Here is an 18,575-nt window from a genome sequence, read left to right on the forward strand (position 1 = left end):
TTGTTATAGGTTCTGTCAAGGTCTCGAATTGGCACTACCACCCCGTGGTTGTTATAGGTTCTGTCAGGGTCTCGAATTGGCACTACCACCCACACACGAGGAGAGTCGAAAAATCAAATGGGGCGCATTTAACCGAATGCATGTGGGGGCTGAGTTGGAGGGTGGGCTCCCAACCACACAAAACCGAAAGGTGAGGTGGAAGCTGAGTTGGAGGGTGGGCTCCCAACCACACAAAACCGAAAGGCGAGTCATAGTGGATGCGTTTAACCGAAGGAGTGTGCCAAGTGAACGAGCAAGCGATGTGTGATAAGTGTTCAACACAAGTTATCGCAGTCGGGTCAGTGGACCCACGTCTAAGGGCATGCGCGCACCAAGGTGGGGTGCCCGAGCGCCAAGGGGTGAACGAGCGATAGAGTGGAGCGGCAAGGAGTGAACCTGTAAGGTCTTCGCAACTCGGGCAGACGAGCGATAGAGTGGAGCGGCAAGGAGTGAACCTGTAAGGTCTTCGCAACTCGGGCAGACGAGCGATGGGCGCGCGGGCACGGCGGGCGCACGATGGTGCGACGAGCGGGCGGAAGTGCGACGGGCGGGCGCTCCTTGGGCGACGAAGTGCGACAATCATCCGAACCTCATGCGACAAAAGAATGTGACGAAGGACGAAACTTATGCGACGATAAGGAGCGTGTGCAAAAATGGCTAAGTGTTAGTACACTTGAGCGTATATGTTATAAGGACATACGAAGGTTCATATGCGTGAATAATAAGACAATAAAATATAATAAAACACCTTAAAGAATATAACGTAAGGGCTTCATGGTATTATTAACATGTCGGCCCAAAGATTATATGCCAAGGTGTGGAGCATATATATACATGAGCATGAGGGCTCATTAAGGCAACCAATCTTCGCTCATATCTTAAACGCATAGGGGTAAAGTAGACTACGGATACCTCATGCGTAGTGCTACTAAAGATGCAGTTTTGACTTAAGTGCAGTTTGAAGTAAGGCAAGCGTGTCGGGGTGAATTCTAAGGTGCAGTTCTTGGTGTAAGACTTGGCAAGGATTCTTGGTGGCTCGGGTGAGCACCGTCCTTTGTGCAAGAGATGCACAAGATGTTGTAAAGGCAGGATTGCCCCTCGATTGTATTATTTGGTTAAGTGTTGGCTTGAAGTTTGTCAAGCACACTTGTATTGTAAAATTGAAGAAGCTGTTATAATATATTGTTGGGAAGACTTTACCGGGAGTTGCCCCTCCCTTTATACTTGTGTATTGTTCTCGGTTTATTGTTCATGGTTAATGATTGAGAATGTTCTTTGTTAAAGTATAAAGGATAACACTTTATTCGGTTATAAGAACACAAGTTAAGTATGTTCATGTTGGAATAGGCGTAGCCCATAAATGTTAGTATTGTTAAAAAGAAAGCGTTTGGTGGTGTCGCACCTCGCTACAAGCGGTTGGAAGATCACCGCAGGTGTAGGGGCGTGATAGTTGGTATCAGAGCTCGGTCGGAGCTGGTGACAGATGAAGATGTCTATCTTGCAAAAATTGGGTTATACATCCTTGAAAGAATTCAGAAGGAGTCTACTTGAAGAGTCAGGAAGAATAACACAAGAATTTGAAGAATGTGGCAAAAGGATGTTTGAAACAAAGGATGCTCTCGGTACCTTGATTAAGGAAGGGGTTTCTGATATGGAAGAAGCTCTTCAACTTGAAAAGGAAGTAGAGTTGATTGAAACTGAATTCGAGAAGCTCAGGATAAGAAAGAAGGAATTGGGGCATCTCATAGCCTTGAAGAAGGAAGCTGAGAAAGAACTTCTTCAACCCGGTTGGACAATGGAGCAAGGTGAAGTTGCAGATTGTGCCATCAAGGAAGAGGAAGTCATGATGATCGAGGATGTTGAAGACATGACTATGATGAGGGATGAACTTGAGGCTGATCAAGTTGAACCAGGATCGTGCAGTTTGTCAACATGTATGGATGAGGTCACTCACATGGAGGAACCTCATGATGATGAAGTAAGTGATGATACTTGTGTTTCATTTGGGTATTTGGGAGATAGACCATGTGCAGGAAAGGGCAAAGTCAGTTTGCCAAGACAAAAGGACATCTTACCAAGGATGACTATGATGAAACCTTGTATGGAGAAGCAAGGATTGTCAGTTGTTGCAAGGCTTGTTGGGGCTACTTGTGACCTTATGGTTGAAGGTGCAAAGGTCCTTGACAAGGGAGGAACTTGATGATCGTTGTGGAGGATTGGGTCATGCTTTAGCCTCTTTGGCTAAGTGCCCGGCATGACTCATGGACAGATTGGAGGGCACACACTTGTGATGTTTTGGGTGGACTTCTCATGGCCGAGACCAAGGGGTAGTCTTGGTGGACACTTTGGTGGAGGAGCTATGGTGAAGGGACTCATGACATGATGATGCGATGATGAGTTGGTTGAGTGACCGAGTTCACTAAACCGAAGTTTGAAGACTTGGATGGGATGGCTAGATGTTGTGATGTGTCTACTTGGTTGTGGACTACATGGGTAGCTTAGTCATGGACATCAGGATTAAGACTTGAAGACATGGAGCATGGTAGAGGCCTATGCAAGGACATTGTGTGGAAGCACTTGTAGAGATGTCAAGGGACATCCTAACAAGGTGCTAGGGCAGGAATGTTATGCAGGAGGACTTGCTAGTGTGACATGGAAACTTGAGGATGGCACATTGCAGATGATGAAGAGGGCTTCATGGACCTGAATGGGGCACATCAAGAGTTGGTAAGATTGGAGACTTGAGGGTGACACATTGCAGATGATGAAGAAGACTTCATGGACCTGAATGGGGCACATCAAGAGTTGAATGAAGACTTGAGGGTGGAACATTGCAGATGATGGAGAGAGCTTCATAGACCTGAATGGGGCACATCAAGAGTCGGTTTGATATGGACAACATGTTGCAGATGAGATGGATGGAGTTTCCATGGACCTGAGCATGGATTATGGATGGTGAGCTTGGTGGCAGTGGTCACTAGGCCGAGACATAGTGGAGAAAGAGTCTCTAGATATGTTGTAAGGATGTTTGCCTTGTGTAGAAAGGTCGACATCCTGAATGATGATAATCTTGGTGGAGAGCTACCGAGATGGTATGTTGTCGAGGACGACAACGATTTTAGGTGGAGGATAATGTAAGGTCTTCGCAACTCGAGCAGACGAGCGACGGGTGCGCGGGCACGGCGGGTGCACGATGGTGCGACGAGCGGGCGGAAGTGCGACGGGCGGGCGCTCCTTGGGCGACGAAGTGCGACAATCATCCGAACCTCATGTGACAAAAGAATGTGACGAAGGACGAAACTTATGCGACGATAAGGAGCGTGTGCAAAAATAGCTAAGTGTTAGTACACTTGAGCGTATATGTTATAAGGACATACGAAGGTTCATATGCGTGAATAATAAGACAATAAAATATAATAAAACACCTTAAAGAATATAATGTAAGGGCTTCATGGTATTATTAACATGTCGGCCCAAAGATTATATGCCAAGGTGTGGAGCATATATATACATGAGCATGAGGGCTCATTAAGGCAACCAATCTTCGCTCATATCTTAAACGCATAGGGGTAAAACGCATAGGAGTAAAGTAGACTACGCATACCTCATGCGTAGTGCTACTAAAGATGCAGTTTTGACTTAAGTGCGGTTTGAAGTAAGGCAAGCGTGTCGGGGTGAATTCTAAGGTGCAATTCTTGGTGTAAGACTTGGCAAGGATTCTTGGTGGCTCGGGTGAGCACCGTCCTTTGTGCAAGAGATGCACAAGATGTTGTAAAGGTAGGATTGCCCCTCGGTTGTATTATTTGGCTAAGTGTTGGCTTGAAGTTTTTCAAGCACACTTGTATTGTAAAATTGAAGAAGCTGTTATAATATATTGTTGGGTAGACTTTACCGGGAGTTGCCCCTCCCTTTATACTTGTGTATTGTTCTCGGTTTATTATTCATGGTTAATGATTGAGAATGTTCTTTGTTAAAGTATAAAGGATAACACTTTATTCGGTTATAAGAACACAAGTTAAGTATGTTCATGTTGGAATAGGCGTAGCCCATAAACGTTAGTATTGTTAAAAAGAAAGCGTTCGGTGGTGCCGCACCTCGCTACAAGCGGTTGGAAGATCACCGCAGGTGTAGGGGCGTGACAGAACCAGTGGAATGACATCGACGTGTGATGACGAGTTAGCATGGGGGCTAAAAAAAAGGGTGCTCGCCTGCACGTTGGCATGTGTTGGTAGGTCGTTGGCAGGTCGGCCCAGGGGCGCGTGCGCTCGCCCACCCATGGGGCGTTCACCAATCATAGCGACAAGTTGGTTGGGCATTAATGACATGGAAAGTAGGCTCAAAAATTCAAGGGATGCGTGAGTTGGTTAATTGGAAGTGGATGAATGCATATATATTGGAGTTGGGCAAGTCGACCAAAGGCAGATTCAACCAAGGAAATTCACATAAAACAGAAGAAGAGGTGCGAAGGGTGAAAAAATAGTTCAGGGCAGCGTGCAGAGAGTGCGACCCGAGTAGAATAGTGTGGCCAAGTGTAGCAGGCAACAACCTAGGCCATGCACTCGCACAGGGTGGGCAAACAGGGAAATTTCTAAACAAGGAAATTTTGTAGTTGCAGCTGCGGAACTCGGGGTTCCTTGATAGTGCGGGCAAAGGTTTCACTAATCAGCAAGAAGTGTGGGAAAAAGTGCACGTCTTGCTAATATGAAAATGAAGATTTTAGATTACTTTTAAGGTATTACAAACTCATGTGCATGGATTTGCCTATATCACTTAGTGCAATGGATCAATAAGATTGCGAATAATATAAACAATGAGTAGTTAGAGAAACATAATAGACATACCACATAACACAGCAAAATAATTAAGGAGTTCACCCAAAACTCCCGGGCTACGTCTCTTGGTCTAGCCTTCACTGGTGACCTCTCTATTATGTCTTTAAGAGTAGAGTTTTACAAAAGTGAGCTCAATTTGAGTCTCAACACAACAGATACAAAACAGTAGGAGTTTAAATGAATCCCTCAAGTATCTCTGAGTACACAGACTCTCCCTCTCGCTATCTGTCTTCATTTCTCTTTGTCTCAAAATTGCCCCGTCAGTCTCTGTCATTTAGTGGCTTTTAAGCCAATCGACACTTGTTTGCTTGTTTTCCCCTTTCGGGCTCTCTGGATTCCGGCTTCTGTCCGTTCAAGTCCCCTCTGAGCGTTAACCAATCATGATGTAACGTCTTCAAGTACGGTGGCCACCTGTTATGAAATGGAAGGTACCATCGGTGCCTTTGAAATCCCCAAAATAGTTGTTCTCTGTTTACACAGAGAAATACACAAAACACGGGAAAATCCAACAAACTGCCGTTTATCGGACCTGAAATATCATTAATTTTGCCCTATAATCCTTTCGGATCCGTCTTCGGGTGCTATCGCAAGTGATTTTTGATCCAATGGTTTCTATTGATTTCGGGTGGCTTATGCGCACGAAGATTACCCGCCCGAAATGGTGGTTTTCTCTCTCCCACACTGAGCCACATGGCAGCTAGTGTATGGGCTCGAGTGGAGCCCGTCCAATATTGCTTACTGCCTGAAGCCCACCCGAAATCCCGCTTGTTACGGAACTCAAAATATATGTCGTTGCATGTATAAATCCTTTTGGGTCCGTTTTATCGCTCCATTCGCATTTCCTTTGTTTTTTGTTTATTTAACAAAAACACAAATTTACATAGAAAAAACCCTTTTTATGAAACTCAAAAGATATATATTTCTACGCATAAGACCCGTTAGCTCTGGCTTTATCGCAAGTCGCATATGTATTGGCCTTGCTCCTCTGTATTGTTGCGATGCGATATATTGAAATCGCATATTGCATAGTCCTCGGGCCCTGGTAAGTCCTTTTGTGTGTGTTTTGGCGATGCGATGGCGCGAGTAGATCTGGACCGTTGATCTGTGCACATATATCAATGGCTCTCATTTAATCACACCAATCACAATCGCGATTTCCCATAAGGCCGCTTCTGATGGACTTCGCTTGCCACCTTCGACTGCGATACGTTGATTAGATCTGGACCGTTGATCGGCCAGATCCGACGGCTCCTGTGTGAAGTTGCTTAAGCCTCCGATAGACTTTGTTTTCACCATTTCTTATTGTTTTTCCTTCCCGATAGTGTTTTCTGCCCTTTTTAAAGGTTTTTCTCATGCAATAGTTTTTTATTTTTGAATACTTAGAGGGTTTTTAGGATCCATTTTGGATCACGCCTTCCCACTGAAAAAGATTTTGGTCCTCCAAAAGTTGGTTTTTAAGCATCGATCAAGTGAGGATACAACTTCCTCACTTGTCCAATCTCTATCCATCTTGTACTACTTGGTTTTGAACCTTTGAGTCCAATTCTCAGGTACTCAACATCCCCTCTGCACGTAGTTCTCACCTTCTTGTCCAGAACTGTGTCTTCGTGCAACTCATTGAGATATTCAGGCAACAGATTATCAATAGAAGGCAACTAACTTTTCTCTTTGGGATCTTCAATCGATGAAGGTTCATATAGTCTCAAGTTCTCTGCATTAATTACTGAATAGATATGCATATAAGCTGGCAAATCAAGGTGAAAAGCGTTTTCACCAATTTTCTCAAGTGTCTTGAAAGGCCCATACCTTATTGGTTTCAGCTTCTTACCTTCACCTTGCATTCTGTCTTTGCTGATGTACAGCCAAACTTGATCACCAACTTGGAAGATATGCTCAATTTGATGCCTGTCATGCCTTGCCTTTTACTTGGCTTGGATTCTTTCCAGCTGTTCCTGCACTGCCTGGTGAATTTCTTGGATCTGTTCATTGAACTTTGTTTCTTTGTCCACATCACTGTGTCCATCAATTGCTATGTCTTTACCAAAGAAAAATTCCAAGGGAGACTTTGGTGTAAAACCAAAACAAGTCTCAAAAGGAGATCTTTGAGTAGAAGAGTTCTTGGCAAGGTTGTAAGCATGTTGCACATAACACAAATGTTCATCCCAAAGCTTGGGATGCTTGCTGCAATAGCCCCTGAGCAACTGGATCACTATCATGTTGACCACTTCTGTCTGGCCATCTGTTTATGGATGAAATGTTGTGCTCTTCTTCAATCTGGTGTCCATCAACTCCCATAGACTTGACCAAAATTTCCCAACAAATCGGGAATCTCGATCAGATACAATGGAAGTGGGTAACCCAAAATGAACCCATACATGCTGAAAGAACAACTTCGCTGTTTGTTCAGCTGTAATCTTCTTGCTACAAGGTATTAAAATACACATTTTGCTGAACTTGTCCATAATAACATATAAATAATCATGACCTTTTCTAGATTTTGGCAATCCCCCAACAAAGTCCATGGAAACACTTTCCCAAGGACGAGAAGGAACTATAAGTGGAGTGTACAAGCCTAATTTTCTATTGCTGGGCTTGCTTTTAGCACACATAGTACACCCTTTAATATATCTAGAAACGGTTTCATGCATTCTTGGCCAATAACAGAACCTTTGCAGCTGTGCAATTGTTTTACTTACACCAAAATGACCTGATATAAGAGAAGTATGTTCTTCTTGGATTACGTTAACTCTTTCAGTTTGTGGAATGCATAACTTTCCCAAATGATATAAGAGTTGGTCCTTAACATGATAATCCAATTATTTTACTTGTTTGCCTTGACTTAAAGTTGCATATACATCTTTAAAATCTACATCTTGAGCATATTGTTCAATGTAGCTTTCATGCAATACTGAGTTATGCTTAAATATAGTAGATGCATTTATGATTGGTCTTGATAGCATATCTACAACCTTATTGTGTATGCCCTTCTTATATCTGATGACAAGATGAAATTGCTGTAGAAATCCCATCCACCTATAGTGTCTTGATTGCTGCAATTTAGTTTGTGAGTGCAAATATTGAAGTGGTTGATGATCTGTATGTATAATTGTTTCTTTGCCCATTAGGTAACATTTCCACTTTTTCACACTCTGTAATAATGCATACAATTCTTTATCATATGTGGGATAATTAACTATTGCAGTAGTATATGTCTCAGAATGATAACCTATGGGTTTACCGTGTTGCATCAACACTGCTCCCATGGCATAGTCACTGGCATCTGTTTCAATCTCAAATGGTCGTTGAAGATCTGGTAGTGCTAGTACTGGTGCTATACTAATTTTTTTTTTTAAGGTGTTGAAGGCTTTTTGTTGTTTTCCTCCCCACTGAAACACCTTGTTCAATCCTGTTAAAGCATGTATGGGAGCTGCAATCAAGGAAAATTTAGCAATAAACTTTCTCCAATATTATGTTGTGCCTAGGAAACTCCTAACTTCTGTAGTAGATTTGGGTTTAGGCCAGTTCACAATGACTTCAACCTTAGAGGGATCTATCTTCAATTCACCACCCCTACAATATGACCCAAATAATTTAAAGATGTTTTACCAAATTCACATTTTGATAACCTCACATAGAGATTTTCTCTTTTCAAAACATCTAAAGTTTGCTTTACATGATTCAAATGTTCTTCCCATGTTTTACTGAAAACAAGAATGTCATCTAAATATACAATTACAAAATCATCAATAAAAGGTTGGAGTACATCATTCATAACTCTCATGAAAGTGGCAGGAGCATTAGTCAAGCCAAAAGGCATAACTATCCATTCATACAGCCCTTGCTTTGTCTTGAAAGAAGTCTTCCATGCATCTTGTTCTGCAACTCTAACCTGATAATAGCCACTACGCAAGTCCAACTTGGAAAAGTAAACTACTTCTTTCAGTTGGTATAATAGATCATCAATGCGAGGAATAGGATAACGATTCTTTATTGTTATTTTATTTAGTGCTTTGTAATCTATGCACATCCTCCACGAACCATCTTTCTTTCTCACCAACACAATTGGAGATCCACACGGTGAAGTGCTTGGTCTTATGAACCCTTTATCGAGCAGCTCCTGTACCTGCTTCTTGATCTCTGCATTCTCTAAAGGGGATAACCTGTACTTTCCATTGTTAGGCAATGGAGCATCTTGTTGCAAATGAATATCATGTACTATTTCCCTTTTGGGTGGAAGACCTTTAGGTTATTGGAGTAGGATATCATATTCTGAAACAACTTTATCTAAATCAGCTTTCTGTTTAGCATCACAGCCTTCAAATACATTGGTTTTATCAGGGTTCTTTTCCTTTACAACCATTAGTAAAAATTGCTTGCATGAATTTAGAATTATTTTCATCTGCCCTGAGTTTATGAGAGAGTAGTTATTTTTGAGATTATGAGCTCTTACAATATATTCTATTCCATCTTTAATGAGTTGATACTTATTTTCAGCTCTATAGAAAATGGCTTTTCTATCATACAAGTAAGGACTTCCTAAAACAATACCACATATATCCAAGGGGACTATATCTAACTCAACCTCATCTACAAATGTTGACCCAATAGCAAACCTAAGTTTACATTGTCTAGTCACTTATAGATTTGCTTTATCACATACCCAACCTAATGGATATGGCTTCTTGTGAGGTGTTGTTAGTAAGCCAAACTTCTTTACAATTGTTTCAGAAATCAAGTTTACTTGTGATCCACTATCAAATAAAGTATCAATCTTTTGGTGCTTGGAAATAACTCTAATATGGAAAAGTTCATGTCTTTTCCTCTCATTATCTTCATTATCAATAGATTATGCAGAATTACTTGTAGATGCTTCATAATTTTTACCTTTTATACCTATGGCTGTGACTGTTGTTTCATCACCTGAGTCTGACCCCAAGTCTTTCTAAATAGCAGCAATAGTCTTCTTCTTCTTACCACCGAACTTCTTAGGTTTCAACTCTGGATGTAAATACCAGCAGTGTTCATCATCGTGTCCATCCTTCTTGCAGTGAGTGCATGAAGATTTGTCTTTCTGTACAATGTTTGTCTTCCTCTCCTTCCATTTTTGCTTCTTCTTTTCCTTGTTCTTGCTTGCAGAGAGTTTTGATGATCCCCCAATCTCTGGGTTCACATTCTTGCCTCTAGCCTCTAGATGTGTAACCTGAACTGATACATCATCTAGGCCAGTGGGGTTAAACATGAGAATGGTGTGGTTCAAATAGTTATGCAGACCACCTATATACTTCAACGAAATTTCAGGTGAGTCTAGAGATATGCCTAGAGTTAAAGTTCTTTTTCTAAATTCCTGGGTATAGCCTTGTACACTTTGGCCCTTTAACTGGCGAAGAGTTTTCCATCTCATCATTCCTTGCTACATATAAGCTAGAGGATAGAACTGTTTTTTAATGGCAGAAACAAATTCATTCCAGGTAGAAAGAATATTACCATGTCTCTTCAGATCAACTTTTGTCTTGCCTTCCCACCACACTAGGGCAGTTCCTCCAAGGTGAAGGCTAGCCAGCTGAATCTTTCTCCTTTCTGAATCAATGTTCTGCACCCTATAATATACATCAATATGTCTAATCAAGTTATCTAGCTTTTTTGCATTTAATTCTCCATCATAAAATGGCAAATCAAATTTCACATCTAATTTAATCACAAAAGTTTTCTTCTTTTTCTTTTCAGGGCTAGTTTTATGTGAAGAAGATGATGAGGATCGTGATGATGGAGTAGATGGTGGAGAAGGCCTCTCTTCTTTTCCTTTGCCTTTTGGATGGGCATCTAGAAGAGGTTCCTCTGCTCATTTATCTGTTTGAGATGTTGAAGTGCTTTCACCTCGGCCTTTCTTGAATTCCCGATACATCTCTTCCACCATGGCCTAAAGTGACCTAAAACCTTCCATAAATTGAGATTCTACTCCCAGGGGAGTTTCTTCTGCCATTTTCCTCCAAGGATAGACTCTTCCAATTTCTAGATTGGCCTCAACAAGTTCTCCTTTTCTCTGTTTGAGCTTTGACCTAGTTAGCATTAAAAAAAAATCCAACACAAGCTTGTCTAACCTTAGCAAACCTAAAGCTCTGATACCACTTGATCTGAAAATGAAGATATTAGATTACTTTTAAGGTATTATAGACTCATGTGCATGGATTTTCCTATATCACTTAGTGAAATGGATCGATAAGATTGTGAATAATATAGACAATGATCTGTTAGAGAAACATAATAGATATACACACATAACACAACAAAATAATCAAGGAGTTCACCCAAAACTCCTGGGTTACGTCTCCTGGTCCAGCCTTCAGTGGTGACCTCTCTATTATGTCTTCAAGAGCAGAGTTTTACAAAAGTGAGCTCAATTTGAGTCTCAACACAACAGATACAAAACAAAAGGAGTTTACTTGAATCCCTCAAGTCTCTCTGAGTGCATAGACTCTCCCTCTCGCTCTCTGTCTCTGTTTCTCTCTATCTCAACATTGCCCCCTCAGTCTTTGTCATTCAGTGGCTTTTAAGCCAATCGACACTTGTCTGTTCGTTTTCCCCTTTCGGGCTCTTTGGCTTCCGGCCTCTGTCTGTTCAAATCCCCTCTGAGCGTTAACCAATCATGGTGTAACGTCTTCAGGTATGGTGGCCACCTGTTATGAAATGGAAGGTACCATCAGCGCCTTTGAAATCCAAAAAGTAGTCATTCTCAGTTTACACAGAGAAATACACAGAAACACGGGAAAATCCACCAAACTATCATTTATCGGACCTGAAATATCATTAATTTTGCCCTATAATCCTTTCGGATCTGTCTTTTCGCGCTATTGCAAGTGATCATTGATCCAACGGTTTCTATTGATTTCGGGTGGCTTATGTGCACAGATATTACCCACCCGAAAAGGTTGTTTTCTCTCTCCGGCGCCGAGCCACGTGGCAACCAATATATGGGCTTGAGCGGAGCCCGTCCAGTATCGCTTACCGCCTGAGGCCTGCCCGAAATCCTGCTCACTACTAAACTCAAAATATATGTCGCTGCATGTATAAACCCTTTCGGGTTCTTTTTATTGCTCCATTTGCATTTCCTTTTTTTTGTTTATTTAATGAAAACACGAATTTACATAGGAAAACCCTTTTTTACGGAACTCAAAAGATATATATTTCTACCCATAAGACCTGTCGGGTCTGGCTTTATTGCAAGTCACATATGTATTGGCCCTACTCCTCTGTATTGTCACGATGCAATTTTGTGATGCAATATATTGCAATCGCATATCACATAGTCCTCGGGCCCCGGTAAGTCCTTCTATGTGTGTTTTGGCGATGCGATGGTGCGAGTAGATTTGGACCATTGATCTGCACGCATAGATCAATGACTCTCATTTAATCGCGTCAATCACAATCGTGATTTCCCATAAGGCCGCTTCCGATGGACTCCGCTTTCCACCTCCGACAGCGATACGCCAACTAGATCTGGACTGTTGATCGACTAGATCCGACGACTCCTATGCGAAGTTTCTTAAGCCTCTGATAGACTCTGTTTTCACCATTTCTTCTTGTTTTTCCTTCCTGATAGTGTTTTCTGCCCTTTTTAAAGGTTTTTCTCATGCGATATTTTTTATTTTTATTTTTGAAGACTTAGAGGGGTTTTAGGATCCATTTTGGATCACTTGCCAGTGTAGGAAGAGCTACAAAACAGGGTCGACAATGCAGGCTGAAGCTGCACGATTTGAACATAATTGGGTGGATAAGTTGCTGGTGCAACCAGGCAACTGCCACATGTTTGTAAACTTGTAAAATACATTTGTATGATATTTCAAATTATTTGGGGCAAACTTGGTTTGGGGAGTTGCCCCCTCCCTTCATAAAATTTTGTGTGCATTGTTTTATTGTTGTTTATTGGATATTACACATTTTATGAAGTGAATGATAAAAGAAGTTAATTGAAGATAAGTTTAAAATTGAACTTATGATAATTCTGCTGCATAATTGAAGTAAGAGAACTCTTGAACAAGAAATTGGCTAAGTGTTAGATTTTAGGCCTAGTTCGAAAGCTTTAGTAGTGTTGAAATGAAAGAGTTAGTCGGTGTCGCACTACGCCCACGATGGACTTGATTCGCCACTAGCATGGGGCCATAACAGGTTCAATAGCAGCAACAATGACTGATTCATGATTGCATATTTCTGGTTTTCTACAATTAAGTCATCGAAACACATGTGTCCAAAGTCAATTGCATGGTAGTTTTATCTCTCGATGTTTTTGTTCCTAAGATCATTTGCAATAGATGAGCTTTCTTGTGATTGCAAGGGCAATGTCAAATTTTCATGACCAACTGTGTCATCCTGGCATTTTCGATTCGAAGGTGATAGAAGTTGCAGAGTTGTCTTCTTTTTTCTTCCTGAAGGAATCGTGCCTGGAGCAGCTCTTAGGTGTACATAGTCCTGTCCGGGATTATACCATAAGGCTTCTGGGGACCAAAACTCCCCACCTAACCATTGGACCACATCCATGAGACAATTTGCAAATTTTTCCTTAGTTAGTTGGTGGTAGCAACTTATCAATCTAATGGAGAAGTTGTTTTGGGTTCGAGTACTGTTAGGTCCCTATAATACTAGTGATTACCCCATTACTATTGTAGTTGTATCCCTTATTAATATTGTTGTGCCCCAATTGTCCCCATATTGTTATTATTGTGCCCCATAGAATCCCTCTATTGTTATTTTTGTGCCTTTATATTATTATTGTTAGGTCGGTTGGGTTATATTGTGACTCCTTAGACTCCTATATATAGAAAGGAGGTTTTGTCATTTGAATCATAAAAAGAATAATTCATTTGTGTAATGTAAAGGAGGTTGCCCCCTCAAAGAGGCTGAATTCTAAGGTGTTGATCTATCTTTTCTATCTTTTTGTGAGCTGGTTTCATAACATTTGGTATCAGAGCTTTGGATTCTAGGGTTTCGCTGCACCAAATAGGTCATCATGGCATTTTCGCTATAACTTTTTTTGCGATGTTTAAAAAGAAAAAAAAAACCCATTTGAGACGAAATCGCACTGAACCTCGTGTCCAAATTTCAGATCTTTTCGCACTATATTTGTGGAGATATGATCTAAGGAGGTTGGTCTTTTTGCAGACTCCTGAATTACATTCCAAACAGGTGACCTGGGGAAAATCGTCATAACTTTCTCTCTGAGCATCAGATTGAAATTTTGTAAGAAGGTATAGAAATAGGACAGACTATAGTTTCTTTTATATATTTTTTAGAGCCAAAGGTCAAAACAGGGACACGTGGCACGTCGTACAAGTTCGCTCTACTGAACTAGTCTATAATCAGGTCATTGTGGGAGATTTGGCATAAATCTTCCTTGGAGAATCCAATTTGGATCAGACTGGTGGCATTGAAAAGAGGACACAGAGGGCTACTGTAGATCGCAATTTCAAAACTGGATGATCCAAAATTACATAGATACATCAGAGGCAATATCGAGCTCCTACAAAGTGAAAAAAGGTGTGTAGATTTTTTTAAATTTTTACTTAAGCTTGGTTTGAAAAATTATTTTGAAGGAATTCAAAGGGCATAATAGAGCATTATTATTGGTAGCTGATGCCCCGAGGAAAGAAAATGAAAACACCTAGTAAGCAACTTGAAATATCTAGCATGACTTATGAAGAAGATGAAGAAATGCAACATGATATATCAAAATTACGAGACCAAGTGCAACAAATGTCACTCGCACAAAAAGTAACAAAATCTAAAATGGATGGTTTAAAGAAAGATGTAGAAGCTAAGATGAATGACGTGGAAGCTAAGATGGATGATTTGAAGATAGATTTGAAGATAGATTTGAAGACATGCATGGCAGATTTGAAGACAGATTTGACAAAGTTTCTACAAGAAATACTTACTAATGGTGAAAGGGTAGTAAAGGAAACTCATGATGCGAAAAAAAGAAATGTTAATCAAGATTTCATAGACTCTAATGTTGTATCGAAGACCCCCCATATTCCAAAAATAGATATGAGGAAGTTTGATGGCAAGGATCCCGCAACATGGATATTACAGATGGAGCAATTTTTCGATCTGAATAACGTGCAAAACACACAAAAGGTACGTATTGCAACTTTATATTTGGAACCAAATCAGTTTGTATGGTATCAATGGATTTTGTCTCGTAAACAAATGATCACTTGGGAAATTTTTACAGAAGAATTGACAACACATTATGAGGATACAAAAAGCAACACTTTTTTTAGCCAATTGATAAGTATCAAACAAAAGGGTTCAATAATGGAGCACATTGAGGAGTTCCAAAAATTGAACATAAGGGTAAAAAATATTCCAAAGGAGCATAGTATTGATATGTTCATAGGGACTTTAAAGGATAATATCCAACATGATGTTCACCTTTGGGAACCTGATTAATTAGAGAAGACATTCAGGTTAGCAAGAAAAATGGAAAGCAAAATTATGGCAACCAGGAAGCATACCACTCAGAACTATAAAGATGGAAGTGTTGTTGCCCCTTGTCTTCCACAACCTATAAGGTTGACAGCACAACAATTGGAAGAAAAAAGAGAAAAAGGGCTTTGTTACAGTTGTGATAGCAAATACACTAAAGGTCATAAGTGTGCTGAGAAGAAATTATTCTACATAGATTGTGAAGAGGAAGAAGAAAAGGAGCAAGAAAGGTCAAAAGAAGAGGATATACTCCAAGAACAAAGCCTAGATAAAGAATAAATGAATCTGACCATATCTTGCAATGCATTGGCTGGAATTACCACTCCTCAAACCATCGAGATAGAAGGACAAATCAAGAAGAAAAAGGTAATAGTGTTGATTGATTCAGGAAGTACCCACAATTTTATTCATTGTAAGATAGCAAAAGAATTGAGTTGCTTCCTATATCCAGCACCAGAGTGTCAAGTGATGGTTGCAAATGGAGGAATGATAAATTTCTCTTGAAAGTGTCATAATATCAAGCTATCGATGGGAGAATATGTATTGACTAGCCCAATGCTTTCCATTCCAATGGGAGGTGCTGATGTTGTACTAGGAGTCCAATGGCTACAATCTTTGGGTACAATAGCATTTAATTTTCATGAACTTTTCATGAAATTTTCTGCAGAAGGAAAGGAAGTTGAATTAAGGGGTATTGTAGGGAAACTGAGAAAAATAATCAGCTGTAACGGTATGACAAAGCTTCTAAAAAAGGAACAAAGAGGTGTAATTGCACAATTATGTTCGCTAGATGTTTCCACATCGAAATCATCTATTTCTCTAGATCTCCAAAAGGTCTTGGACAATCATTCCAAGGTATTTGAGACTCCCAAAGGTCTCCCACCTATTCGTGATCATGATCATGCTATTCATATGATTCCAGGAAGTGTTCCTCCAAACATCAGGCCGTACAGATATCCCTATGCCCAAAAGAGTGAAATTGAACGTATGGTTGCAGAAATGCTAGAGGGTGGTATAATTCAACCTAGTCAAAGTTCTTTCTCTGCTCTAGTAGTATTGGTGCACAAGAAGGATGGATCATGGCGCATGTGTCCGGATTATAGGGAGCTCAACAAGCTCACTATTAAAGATAAGTTTCCCATTCCTGTCATTGATGAATTACTGGATGAAATGCATGGATCAATTTACTTCACCAAGTTGGATCTTCATTCAGGATATCATCAAATCAGAATGAAGACTGAAGACATTCTGAAAACAATATTTAGAACTCATGAGGGTCATTATGAATTTTTGGTCATGCCTTTTGGCCTTACCAATGCACCTTCTACATTTCAAGGTTTGATTAATTCCATTTTCAAACCCTTCCTTAGAAAATTTGTGTTAGTATTTTTTGATGATGTACTAATCTACAACAAGTCTTAGAAGGATCATGTTGAACATGTTGACAGGGTGCTACAACTATTGGAGGAGAAACAATTATATGCAAAAAGATCCAAATGTTTCTTTGGAATAAAATAGGTGGAATATCTGGGTCATATTGTATCTCATGAAGGAGTTAAGGTAGACCCTATCAAAATTAAAGCCATTAAGGAATGGAAAATCCCCACATCGATAAAGCATTTGCGAGGATTTCTCGGGTTGACAGGGTATTATCACAAGTTTGTTAAGAATTATGGGAGAATTGTAGCACCTCTAACAACATTATTGAAGAAAGATGCATTTTCATGGACTCCAGAAGCAACAAAGGCATTCGAACATCTTAAAGAGGCAATGTGTCAAGCACTGGTCTTAGCTACACCGAACTTCACAAAAACCTTTATTGTGGAATGTGATACTTCAGGAAATGGAATTGGTGCTGTTTTAATGCAAGATGAAAGACCCATTGCTTTTGAAAGTCGTCCAATCAAGGGAATGTTTTTACACAAAGATATTTATGAGAAGGAAATGTTGGCAATACTACATGCACTTAAGAATTGGAGACCCTACCTAATGGGAAGACACTTCAAGGTAAAAACAGATCATGATAGCCTTAAATACTTTTTAGAACAAAGATTATCCTCTGAAGAGCAACAAAAGTGGGTCACAAAGATGTTGGGTTATGACTTTGAAATCATCTATAAAAAAGGGAAGCAAAATGTGGTGGCAGATGCACTCTCAAGAAAGGATGAGGATGTGGGAGCATTGTTGTGCGCCATTTCTATTATCCAATCAGATTGGATAAACAAAGCAAGGGAGGAATGGAAGAATGATGAAGAAGTGTGGGCACTTATTCGAAAGTTACAACAAGATTCTAGTACATCTAATACATTTAGCTGGAAAAATGATTCATTATGGTACAAAGATTGCTTATACCTCTGTAAGGATTCCCAACTCAAACAAAAGATTCTTATGGAATTGCACACTTCTCCCTTAGGAGGGCACTCAGGATTTTTAAAAACTTACCACAGGGTTAAGAAGGAATTTTTTTGGGATGGCCTTAAATCGGATATTCAAAAGTTTTTGGCAGAATGTTTGGTTTGCCAACAAAATAAAGTTGAAACAATTAAGACCCCGGGTCTATTACAACCTTTATCCTTTCCAAGCCAACGTTGGGAGGAGGTTTCAATGGATTTTATCACAGGTTTACCCAAGGCTGAGGGAAAGAGTGTCATCATGGTGGTAGTTGACATACTTACCAAGTATGCACACTTTTGTGCATTATCACATCCATTTAAAGTTAGTACAATTTCTACTGCATTTATGGAAATAATTCAAAAGCTACATGGAAACCCAAAGATTATTGTAAGTGACAGAGATCCCATTTTCACTGGAAATTTTTGGACAAAATTATTTTTTTGTCTCGGTACTCAGTTAGCTCATAGCTCATCTTATCATCCTCAATATGATGGGCAAACTGAGATAGTAAACAAATGTTTGGAAGGATATCTTCATTACTTTGTATCTGATAAATAGACACAATGGGTCAAATGGTTGCCTCTGGCTGAATGGTGGTATAACACTTCCTTCCATACAGCAACAAAATTGACCCAATTTATGGCACTTTATGGATATCAGCCACCATCCATCACATCATATTTAAGAGAAAATTATAAGGTTCAAGTAGTGGAACATCACGTCGAGCATCAACAACAAGTCCTCCAACTCTTAAAGGATAACCTCGTGTTGGCACATAATATAATGAAACAACAGGCAGATCAACATCGTAGTGAAAGAAGTTTTGATGTA

Source organism: Pinus tabuliformis, chromosome 8 (assembly GCF_031772625.1).
Source record: "Pinus tabuliformis cultivar Carrire ecotype Pingquan chromosome 8, CPIR1, whole genome shotgun sequence".
Classification (NCBI taxonomy): domain Eukaryota; kingdom Viridiplantae; phylum Streptophyta; class Pinopsida; order Pinales; family Pinaceae; genus Pinus; species Pinus tabuliformis.